The sequence below is a fragment of the Pseudopipra pipra genome, chromosome 12 (assembly GCF_036250125.1).
Source record: "Pseudopipra pipra isolate bDixPip1 chromosome 12, bDixPip1.hap1, whole genome shotgun sequence".
In the NCBI taxonomy this organism is placed as follows: domain Eukaryota; kingdom Metazoa; phylum Chordata; class Aves; order Passeriformes; family Pipridae; genus Pseudopipra; species Pseudopipra pipra.
The window spans coordinates 9,154,632-9,166,144 of NC_087560.1; the positions used below are offsets into that span (position 1 = coordinate 9,154,632).

The 11,513-nt window shown below is 42.8% G+C and overlaps 1 protein-coding gene across 2 annotated transcripts in view; it reads right to left on the reverse strand.

Annotated features, from left to right (window-relative positions):
* The window catches only part of MAPK6 (mitogen-activated protein kinase 6), a 29,939-nt gene extending 19,499 nt beyond the window's left edge, over positions 1-10,440 (reverse strand). Inside the window, exon 1 of one of the 2 annotated variants that reach the window (XM_064668776.1) lies at positions 10,203-10,440. The gene's annotated coding sequence lies outside the window, so the exon portion shown is untranslated. Of the gene's footprint in view, positions 1-9,496; positions 9,724-10,202 lie in introns of those variants that run through there. The other variant, XM_064668774.1, reaches the window with a different exon arrangement.
* Between the last annotated feature and the right edge of the window lie 1,073 nt (positions 10,441-11,513).

The window sequence follows — 11,513 nt, forward strand, 5'->3', positions numbered from 1 at the left end:
ATGTGGAGCAATGTCCTGGAAGCAGGACTGGGTGCTCTCAGCAATACATGCATTGGGTTTTATACCCCTACTGGAAAATACATCAGCTCTTGGGCAGAAGTTATAAAGGCCTGATGATGGATTTATGTAGGACAATTTTATGGTTTTGTAGATATATTGCATTTAATTGCAGGTCTATACATATTGCTATTCAGAATTTCTGTTCATTCCCGTAGCACAGTAAACTTTCCTACATGCAGCATTTTGATTCCTATTGCATTACAGAGATAAAGCCTCTGCTGTGCAATTGTAAATACAGCTGGTGCTGCAGAGCTTGTAATTTACAGGGGAAAAAAAATCAGATGAACATTTACTAATATTTGCACCCACACCAGAATCCTCTCGAAATAAATTTACAGGGGGCAAAACTCAACACAAATACACGGGCACCAGCTAATACACTGCTTTAGCAGCCTCGACCTGCACAACTTTTACATCTCAAGTAGCAACAATGTTTTCTACAAGCTTACAAGGAGGCAAGGGAGGTGCAGTCAGTTGAGGCCCTTCAAACACTTTCAAATATTATTTTACAATAAACTACATACAAATGCCAGGGCCAGAAGGGAATCTTAGTCAGCCATCAAGAAGATGATCCATTATTGCCACAAGAAACTTGGAGGCTGGAAAAGCAATACCAACTGGTTGTAGTGGAAGAGTCTCAGACCTCTGCTGCTACTTAGATTTGTACCCTGTAGAGGCCTTTGTGAGTGAGGCATGGACTCCAATCCTGCCCAGGGAACCTGTGGCACTCTGGTACCTCTTATGGTGGTTTGATGAAACAAGCTGCATTGGGAGATATATTAAGAAACTGTGTCTTCGTGGCTGCTCAGGCCAAGGCCACCCTCTGATTCAATTTGCCCCACACACCGTGGTCTCCAAATGTCCCGAGCTCACGGACGCTGGGGTTTCGGAAGCAAGCAGGATATTGAATAGCTAAAGAGCCAAGAAGCCCTGTGCCAGCAGGGTCAGGGCAGGCCTGTGGGAAGCTGATGTGAGTGCTGTTGCTCAGGGTGTGTTTCGTCTGTGGCCAAAATGCTTTTTCAGGATTCCCAAAATAGCACTTATCAAAACCAGCAGATTGACTGGAAGCACACTGCTTCGCCTAATGACTGCAACTGTCCCTGCCAGACTCCTACCCCAGTCAGTCTCCTGAAGCCAGAGATGGAAAACCTAAGAAATACCAAAAAGTAGGGATTTTATAGAACATCTACCATCAAATTATATGGCAAATACTCAGTATTGCAAAAGCTACCCTGAGTCACTTTTGTTGTATCTTCAGACATCAAAACCCAAAGTTTTTATTTTGCTAACAAATATATTTTGGAAACACCTCCTCTTCCCTAATACTCTGTAACTTTTTCTTAGCTCATGTTGCACCATCTATTTCTAAAGATTTCCACTAAAAATATAAGGGACTGTTCAATTCCCTGTATTCCCCAACACCATTATGTCTTAGCTTTCATTAAGATTTTCAGGGCTGTTTTAGGTTTTCTCAATAGCTTTGAGACACTTGCTGGGAGGAATTACATTTCAAAACTATTTGTTTTCTCATGAAAACTGGATTTTGCTTATGTGCCAGGATCAGCAGACGTCTTATAAATAGCTTTGGACAGATGACAGGAAATGATGCAAGATCTCAGGCCATTCTAAAGAGGACAACTGTTTGAAGTGCTGAGGAAAGAGGGAATTGCACCATTGACTACTAAACAGGGGGGAAAAATTAATGCACAGAAGCACCATTTGCTTATGAAACACAAGATCTCTTATTGCAGCTCAGGCAAAAACTATTTGCTTGCAACTGCACTACAATGAAAACCAAGAAATTATTTTTTCCTTTGAAGAGGAAAAACTGACCAGAATTGTCTAAACTCGCTTTGTCTTTTACTCTTGAGGAGTAAAGACACTTTCCTAACATGCTATAAATGCCAACACACACATTGGCGATTCTCCAGGCTCTGACTGATGCCAAACACTGGGATCATCTTCCTACCCTGGCATTTGCCATCATCTCCAGCAAAGGCTCTTCCAACTTAAAGTGCTTTAAATGGGCTCCAATAATAGATGCCTTGAGGTTAAGCTGTGTCTCTTCATCTCATCCCAAGAACTCTCTGTTACTCTTTGCAATAGCAATACAGAATGGAACATTAACTCCCTGTCTCATTTTGTTTCCATCAGCCTCCATGAAGATAAAGCACAGCAACTTAACCCTTAATAAATGCTTTATTTGGGATAGGGGTAAAACCTCAGCATTCTTAAGTCTGTGACAAAACTTTGAACAGATGTAACCTTAACTCAGTGGCTCCAGCCTTCCCCTCCACTACCAGGCTGCCTGCTTTTCCTGACAGCAGGAAGCCCCTCTCAGCCCGCTCCTTGCCACGCTCTGACACCGCGAGTGACTGAGCATTGTGGTGAACATGGAGGACCATTCACATGAGTGAGAAGTAGGCAGTGTACCTTCCCAGCAGATGTGCTTTTTCAGTCAGTCAGTCCAGGGAGTGATGCATTTTAAGCCCTCTGCATTCCCACACTACAGTTAAGCATTGTGGGGGCCTCAAGGCAAGTACAGACCAGTCTCCCTTCTGCACTGGGCACTCGAAGTGCATCAGCATGTAACCACACGACTTGTCTGCACAAGGGCATTGCCATAAGCCCCCACAGTACTTTCTCCCCCGGAGCCAGGCTGCCTGAGACTTCTGCTGAGGTTTTACTTTAAGAGAGGATGGCATATTTGATCCCTCTCACGACCATACCTCAGAGGCATCCTACTTTCATAGTGGATGGTTTCTACCCAGGATTTTTGAGTTATCTGTTCTTTTGACAGACAGAAGACCTTAGAAGCACTCCTACCTAGGAAAGGAATAAATAATACATGACACATTTTTTTAACTTTTGTACTGAGTAACTGATTTTACCCATGATCTACATTTCTGTAAGCCTGAAGAACAAACTCAATTTTTTTTTTTCCATTAAAGACATTAAATCCAACTGAATCTTTGTTATTTTGTTATTTTGGAAATGTAAGATTTATTACCTCTCTCAGAGGTACAACAGTGCTGAAACTGGGCCATCCCAAACTCTTTCAGTTAAAGGCTATGCAAATGGAAATGGAATATATCTGTCCCTACACTGCAGGACAGAAAAACAAATCCACTTGCTAGTGGGTGTTCACATAACTGTGTGTGTGCAGGAGAGGAGGGTGTGAGAGAAGGTGGACAAGGCTGTCAGCTTTGCAGAGCTCAGTGAGAGCTCCAGTGCCAACTGGTCCATCTGACCTTAAGGATCACAAACATAAAAGCCCCTAGAATTGTAAACCCAGATTTCATTCTTTGCTGCACTTGGAAAGAGATCTTGTATATCTTTTTTGCTTTGTAAGCTGGGAGGAAACGTATCTCACATGCCTACTTCACCACTGGAGAGCCTTCTCCACAGGGACACGTTGTCCCTGTACAGAGCTCGTGCAAACTGATTCTCAGAAACACCTCCATAGGGCACCCCAGTGCTGAGGAATCGCTGAGAAGCAATCCTATACCCAGAAAGTCATCTCATACAGGTAAACATTGCACTCTATAGTTATACCTAGAGGTTCTTTCATGATCTAAATAGTAAGATTTACTCTGGTTTTTAAAACCAGAAATCTTCTGGTTTTTAGTGCGTCAGCATTTTTTTATCTCAAGCATCTTTAAACAGTCTTCATCTGCAAATTTTAACAGTCAAAACCTGTTAAATGAAAACTTCAGAGATACCATATACATCTAAAGCCATATTTTTTTACAAGAGAATGGTTTGTTCTTTGTGTTTTATGAAACACTGGAGAACCATTTAAGCCTCAATTAAAATAAAACCAATTCCTGATAAACCTATTTTAGTAAACACAAAAAGTTGCTAACCATTATCTCATATTTCTTCTTATTGTTTAATCTGGACACTCCCAAAACAAAAGTAATCGAGATGACTCAAAGAAGATGAGTTCCAACCTTTGGACCAGCTCTAATTGCTTTACCTAGTTCTCATGATTGCTGCAATTCAGCAGACTCCAATAGGATGACAGTGTTCACGTGTGCTCCACGAGGTACTCCAGCACTGCCCTGGATGGCAGCAAGAGCTGTTACATGCTTCTGACCTGTAACCTGATGTCCCCAGGAGCTCACAGCACTATAAACCAGCTGACAGACCTTCTTCTGCTCCCTTGCATCCATTATCACAGAGGTTAGGTGCACAAATCCTTTCACTCATGTTCTGTAGTGGGAGACCATTTGTGACAAGGTCAGGCAGTTCTCACTTCATTGACAAAGCAATGAAGAATCAGGCTCAGCCACCAGACAACACTGACCAAACACTTCCTGGTAGTCTGTGTTTTGAGATGGTGGCCCAGAGGGATAAGACTGTAGCTTTTACAAACCTCTCATCTTTTTCTTGCTGTTAACTTTTCCAGGATAGCCTCTCTAGTTACACACTGTGTCGGAAAAGGTATATCCCAGAAATCAAGGATGGACACAAGTGTCAGCCCTTGCTTTCAGAGTTGAACCATCCTGCCAGGGCTGGACTAAGAGTCTCACTACCACTGCCCAAACCATCCTGCTCCAAGGGCAACTTCAAGGAAGACTTAACACTCTCAAACCTGTCTGTCAGAGATGCTTCACAAAGAGTTCATAAAACAGCACAATATTCATCAAAACCAAGGTGATGATTTTCCACTCAACCCAGCAAAGGTTTTGAGATGTCAGCTGTTTATTTTCTCCTGACAGACTACCCAAGCTGGTATTTCCACAACTGCATGGGCTATCTAGATACTTCCTAGAAGTACAGAGTAAAGAGAGATTATTATGGCTTGTGATAATATCCCTGTTTAAATAATTAAGGCAATTCATTTGCTCGTAGTAAAATTGCAGTGTACAATTTGCGATCAAAGTACTACCCTGTACCCCATGTTTATCATCCCAGGTCCAGAGATGTTTGCTAGTAAACAATACCAATGTAACCATTGCTAGGCTGCAGGGAATCAGTGGCAGGGCTTGAATAGGCTGCTGTCATCAAGGAAAATTTCAACAAAGAAGCTGCGGTAACTGCTGAAATCAAGGGAAACAGCAGGGCAGTAATGGAAACTTTTGAACCTTTTCACACAGAGGAACAAGAAGATTTATCTTTCTGATTGCTGTAATGTTTCAGATAGCAGAAGAACATGGGAATATGGGCCTTCATGGCAGCTCGTAAACTTCTCTGACCTTGGAGGGGAACTCTGTGTGACATGACAATCACAGTAACCAGAACAAGCTCTATCTGCTCTGATACAGCTTTACTACATGAGCAGATATTTCTTTTTCTCCTCACAAGTGCTCACTGCTCTGCTTGATTCATTGCATAAGACAGTGCTCACCTGATTACCAGCAAATGGATACCAAGAAAAACAAAATCAGTGTCCTGCCCTGTGTCTTATTCATCACATATTGCCCCAGTTTGAGGACAGAATCACCAGGGTTTACGGGCTCTGCAAATAACCATTAAGTGAATTTTTACAATCTGGAAGAATATTATAATTTCCACTGTCCTGAACTGAGTCACAAAGATCAAGGTCACAGTAGCCCTGAATAGCAGATGCACAGTTTAAGATTACTAGAACTGAATTTTGCAAGGGATTGGTACTTATTCCACTGTTCAACTTTTCAACCCACTTTTCAAAGTGCTTGGTCCTGGCACTAAGTACATACCTCTAAAGCTCTGAATTCTTGATATTTGCAAGTTATTCTAGGCTTTGTCCAGGCAGTTCTGATTTTCTCCAGCACCAGAAGCCCCTGAGTAGCTGTGCTTGTACACCCTCCATGCCAGTCTCTCCACTCCCTCTCAGCTGCCCATCTAGTGTCTCCAAGTCTCTTCCCATTTCCTGGTTTCTATTTTCTTTTCTCCTGTCCAATTAAAATCTCATTTTTACAAGCTTTTTCTCCCAACCTATTTCTTAAAAATTCCCTGCCCATTTGGTCCTTGTTTCTTCCCCTCATGAGTCAGGTAGCTCCTGCTGGAGCCACTAGAAGCAGTGCATGGGAGGAACAGTCCACTTATATTCAATTAAGGTGCTCAATCCCAACACAGCCTGCAGCAGCCTGTGGATGCAGTCACAGGAAAATTTCTGTTCAGGAGTCCTGGAGCACACCCAGGACTCACAGCATGGGAATTTATCTGCTAATAGATCTCTCAGTCTGCAAAACCTGAGGTCTCCAGTTCATAGACATTAAGAGATTTTCCACGAAGATAAAGCGTGCATCTTTGACTCTGGATTCCAGGAATGCCCTCCTCTTCTGGGAAAAAAAAAAAAAAAAAGTGGCCCAGAGACTTTCTGGGAAGAAATGTCCCTGTCAGTGCCCTGGGGTGGTGAGAGGCACCAGCTCTCACCTGTGGGGGAGCACAGGTTGCCAGGGAGCGTGGGGCACTCACTGCTGGGATGCAGAGCACTCTATTCAAGATTCTCTTCCCCTTCACAAATCCCTTTGGGGAAAAGGACCTCAGCAGTCCAAAGCAGGAGGCTGTAAGAAAATATCCAGGACAGATTTTTTCCTATTATTTTGCTCCAATATATGGTCACACAGGCTCTCCTGCCACCCAAACCCTGCTGCTTCCCCAGAGTCCTGGGTGCAGACCCTGCACCTCCTCGCTGCAGCTGCTGTTACAGGGCTGTAGGGCAGCCAGGAGTCAGAATTACAGGGAGAAACCCCAAGTGTTAGGGGAATGCAACAGTGAAGGAGATGAGGAGCTAAGTATTTATATAATCTCCATCATCAGCTTCTCTGTAATCTCAGGTTTTGGCTGGTTGGAGAGATGGAAACCACATGCAACTGTGTGCAAGGGATGAGGAGAATGGCAACATTAGCCCAGCTTTCTTATGGTTACAGAGGCTGTAATTTCTTTTTCTTTCCACTGTATGTTGTGTGAAAAGCATTCCAAGTCCTGCTGCACTCCCTAGATCCTATTATGAAAAGCTAGATCTTGCAAAGCTGTTTTCCAGTGTGTCAAATTCAGGTTTTTGTGGCTCTGTTTGACAGTTTTACATTAAATCCCAGCTGAGCAGAAGGTCCCTGAACACCAGGGGTGCACAGACTCCTTGCCACGATGCCTTGCCTGGGTTTGATGCACTTCTCGGGGCCCCCATCTCCAGCCTCAGCAGAGTCTGTCCCACCCCTCTGTCCTTCAGCAGCAGGTTTGGGCACGAGCAGAAGACCCCAAAGAGAGAGACAGCTCTGTCCCACAGCTCCTGCTCCACGGGTTAATGCCCACCCACTCCCATGCCACCGTCACCTGTGGGTCAGCTCCATGGCCCTGGGGGACTGTCTCACCCGTGGCAGGAGCACACACTGCCTGGGGCCCTTCAGCACAGCACTGGCTGCTGTGGCAGGCACAGTCTAGGAAATATGTCCCCAAACCTGCCCTTGTGTTCTTTAAAACAAACTTTTATTTATGCTGTGCTGCTGGTGGCAAAAAACAAGCTGAGTCCCCAGTCTACCTTCAGTTACATTTTTCCATGTGCAGAGCTGAAGGTCTGAGGCTCCTCTCCCTCTGCAGAGCAAACACAGCATTTGCAGGAATAAAGCTGCACTTATATAAGTTTCTGAGAATGCCAAGTTGAAAGTCTGACAGAGGAAAAACTTCTAGTAAAAAACTATTTTTTTGTCTTTTTGAGAGATCTAATCTATCTCCTGTGCATTCCTGACCTTCAGAAAGCATTTTCATCTCACACATTAAGTATAACAATCCTCTTAACAGGGAACATTTTGTTAGAGCTTTAAATTGGGTTACGTAAATTATTTGTAGTTCTGACAGCAGGTTTCTCTTCCGTCCACGAGGACAGTTGTTATGAGATTGCTACAAGGTTCATTTGCAATCACTGCAGATAATCATCTAAAGGGACTGTTTGGAAGGAGATTTTATCTGGGGCATATGCTACAAGTTTATCAGGGTTTTTTATAAAAGCAGCATTTTTGCCAAATAATTTGCGGTGCAGTAGCCTGCATGAGAATTAAGAAATCCCTGATGTGAACAGTAAACTGAGGGGCAAAAAAAAATATTTCTAAGTCCCACAAACTTTAGGAGGGACAGAACATGAAGGGAAACCCCCTCAAGAAATATATATGTATATAGGTGGCACTGAGCATGTCTCAATCCATGACTTTACTCTTGTTGACTGCAGCAGGAATTGCAAACAATCAGGATCAGGCTCTTTGTTCCCACTAGATACTTGTTCAGAAAAGGGCAGAGTGGAAAAACTATTCAAGAAGTTACAGCACTACTTTTAGCATTAAATCAGATCAGTCAATCAGTCAATCAGTCAATCAGTCAAACACAATTTAGAGTACTCTCTTTTCAATCTTTCTTCTCTCCAGCCCCTAACCAGGCACAGTCTTAGACAGTGGTTTTGAACAGGAAGAGTTCTCTGGCAGGAGAGCCCTCCTGCCTCCCTGTCTCCTGTCACTGGTAAGGCTGATTGGAGAAAAAAGGTTTCTACTGATTTCTTCAGGGGTGGGAAAAGAAGGGCATCATTTATAAATTTGGATTAATTTTTTACGTTTCCCTTTGCATTTATGAGCTCCTAAAAAAACCCCAATTAAGCAATAAAACAATATTTTAGTCAACTTGAAAGCATTTTGTTGGACTTTAAGAACAATTATTTACTGACACAGAATTTTAAAATGAAAACTTTCAAATGAAAATATGGACATTTAATTTTTAAGTCTTTGTAAGAGCATTTCAGATTTTTTCTCCCTTAGGTAACAAGAGCAGTGAGTTAAAAGTTTCATCCAATGCTAAATATGAGGTCCAGTAAACCTGATTTCTACACTCCTGCTGGCATTACATTCTCCACAACAGTGGTACAGAAACCAACAAACCCTTCTGCAGCATCAGAGTACTGTAAGGAGTGACATTTTCAAGGAGAAAAAAACCTGTGGGTTTGTAAACCACACACACATGCACAAACACAAGAACCATGCAAAAGGTGCTCAGCAGAGGAGGACCTTTACACATAAAACTTAAATTAATATTTACTAACATTTCCAAATCTGCCCAGGAATACCTTGGTGTTTCCAGTTGTGTTGAGCTAACTCATGGTATTTTATCTTTCCTTCCTATTCACTCCCTGTCTTTCTGTGGTGCCAAATATTTATTTTCAGCATTCTATACAGAGTTGGCTCACAGTTCTATTAGCAGTCTCTCTTATAATATTTTATCTACAGAGAATGGAGTGCATTAATAGTTCTAGGGACAATGTTAGGTATTCCTCTGAATTATCTAGAGGCACTAGCCGACTAATATACAATGATTTTATTTCTCTAAAAGACATTATTATTTTGGCAATTCTCAAAGAGAAATAAATGTTTCTAAGTGTTAGTTAGAAAGGTTGATCTTAATCCTTTATACTTCTTTCTCGCTAAACAAACAGATCTCAGGGGAGAATACACACAGACATTTAACTTACCATTACTGCAGCTATCTTTTGACTTCCTCAGTATCATTAATATTTAAGCAGAAAGATCAGAACAAACAATTATCCTAATGATACCACACCAGAACTACCACAGTAATTTTTCAAAAGTCATCCAGAAGAAGTGAGAAGGTCAATCAGAAAGCGTGAGGCAGGAATAGCTGTGCTCCGATGAGGAGGGGAAGGTTATGTGGCTGTGATATGAGTAGTGCACAGCTGTTACTCTAGTAATAATTCATCATATTAATATTTAAATGAGAGGAGGAGGAGGAGGGCACGAGATTGTGTGTGACTCAACAGTCCCTCCCTGTCCTCAAGCAGAAAAATAGGCCACCAATAAAGAAAGAGCATTAGGAACTATAGAGTGGGAAGGTTTGTTTTCATTACCTCATGAATAAAAGTGGGCAAACTGGTCCCTGAAGAAGTCTAGAAATTATCCTGCTTTTACTATTGCAATTCAAATTCTGTCTCTGCTCTCAGAAGCAGCCATTACCTAATGAACAAATTGATCCAGCAACCAGTGCTCCAGGTCTGCATGTGGTGTTTCTTGGATTTCAGTGTATTTCCAGCAAGCTTCTACACTTCCTGCAAAGTGCTGCCTGCAGGAGTCTTGCCTGGCAGTTCCTTGCAGGGAATTGCTGAATTGCTGTTGTCGACAGACACATTTACAAAAACATTTCTTTAATGGTGGCTAACTCACCTCCAGGCTGGTTGTGTTACCTTGGCTCATCAGGGTCTGTGGATGGGCAAGCTCAGGAGACCTGAGGAGGAGTAGGAGGAGCTCCCTGCAGGCTGGGGTGTTGTGAGGAGCAGAGCCTCAGCCCCGGGGAACCTGGGGGAGCTGCAGGAGGCAGAGCAGCAACACCCAGCAACAGCAGGCTCAGCATGAGGTGGAGGGCTGGAGGAAACAGCTGATGCAGGCATAACCCAGACAGATGTGGGTGGCATCCCTGGCAGGAGAGGCAGCCTGACTACACTTGGTTGCATATAGGGTTGCACAACTGTATCCAATAATTCGATATAAACACACCTCTCACATGCTGGGTTTTGAAGGGTTGGCACTGTTTTTTTAATTCTGTACAACTCCCTCCTCCTTGTTAGAGAAAGAGTGTTACTGTGGCAGCCCTGGCTGAGCATCTCCTTATTGGCTGTATAGCTCTAAAAAGGTAATAAGCAACCATGTAATCAGACATACAGACACAGACTCAGAAGTGGCCATGAGGCTAAATAACAAATAGTTTGTAACAGAACAAATCCACAGAAAAGCATTTGGCTCAGTGCTCAGCAGGGTACACAAAGTAAAACCATTAGGAGATGCCAAACTCATGCAGTAACATCAGTTCTTAGCACACCACGGTAAAATCTTCATCAGAAATTTTCTATTTTTTCCTATTCAAGCAAAGGCATTCCCCCCTCCTTTCATTTCATTAGCCTAATCCTCCATGATCAAGTTTGCAAACAATCTGAGTTAACACTGATATTATTTTTAGCTGATTGATATGAAGGTTTTATTTGCTGCAATCTGTACAAGAGGATTTGTGTTATTAATACACTGCAGAAAACACCACTTATCAGGTCTTCTCCACAACCATTGTCAACGTCCTGGAAGACAGACCATTTAAAACTGGTCTCCATAACTTGCTGCAAATGTTTGTACATAAAGCAGAGTCAGACCCCTGGACATACTGGAGAAATGGGGAATATTGAGTAGATGACAAGAAGCTACAGGAAGATACTCTCTTCTCTGGTTTAGTAATTACACTAACACAGTAGTTGCAGAAGTTGGATTCTTTCTTCCTGGATTTTGGGAGTGCTGGAGGAACAGATCTGCCACGCTGGCTTTAATCCCCAGCAGAGCCCTCCTTCCAGCTCCACCACTGCTCCTGCCTCATGAGTAGGACAGATACATGAGGTTGGAATCAGCCACTTAATGCACCCAGGCTGATATATCATTTTAAATTAGAAGAAAAACTGGTGAACAAAGGCTAAAAAGTCTTTGCAACCACTGAAT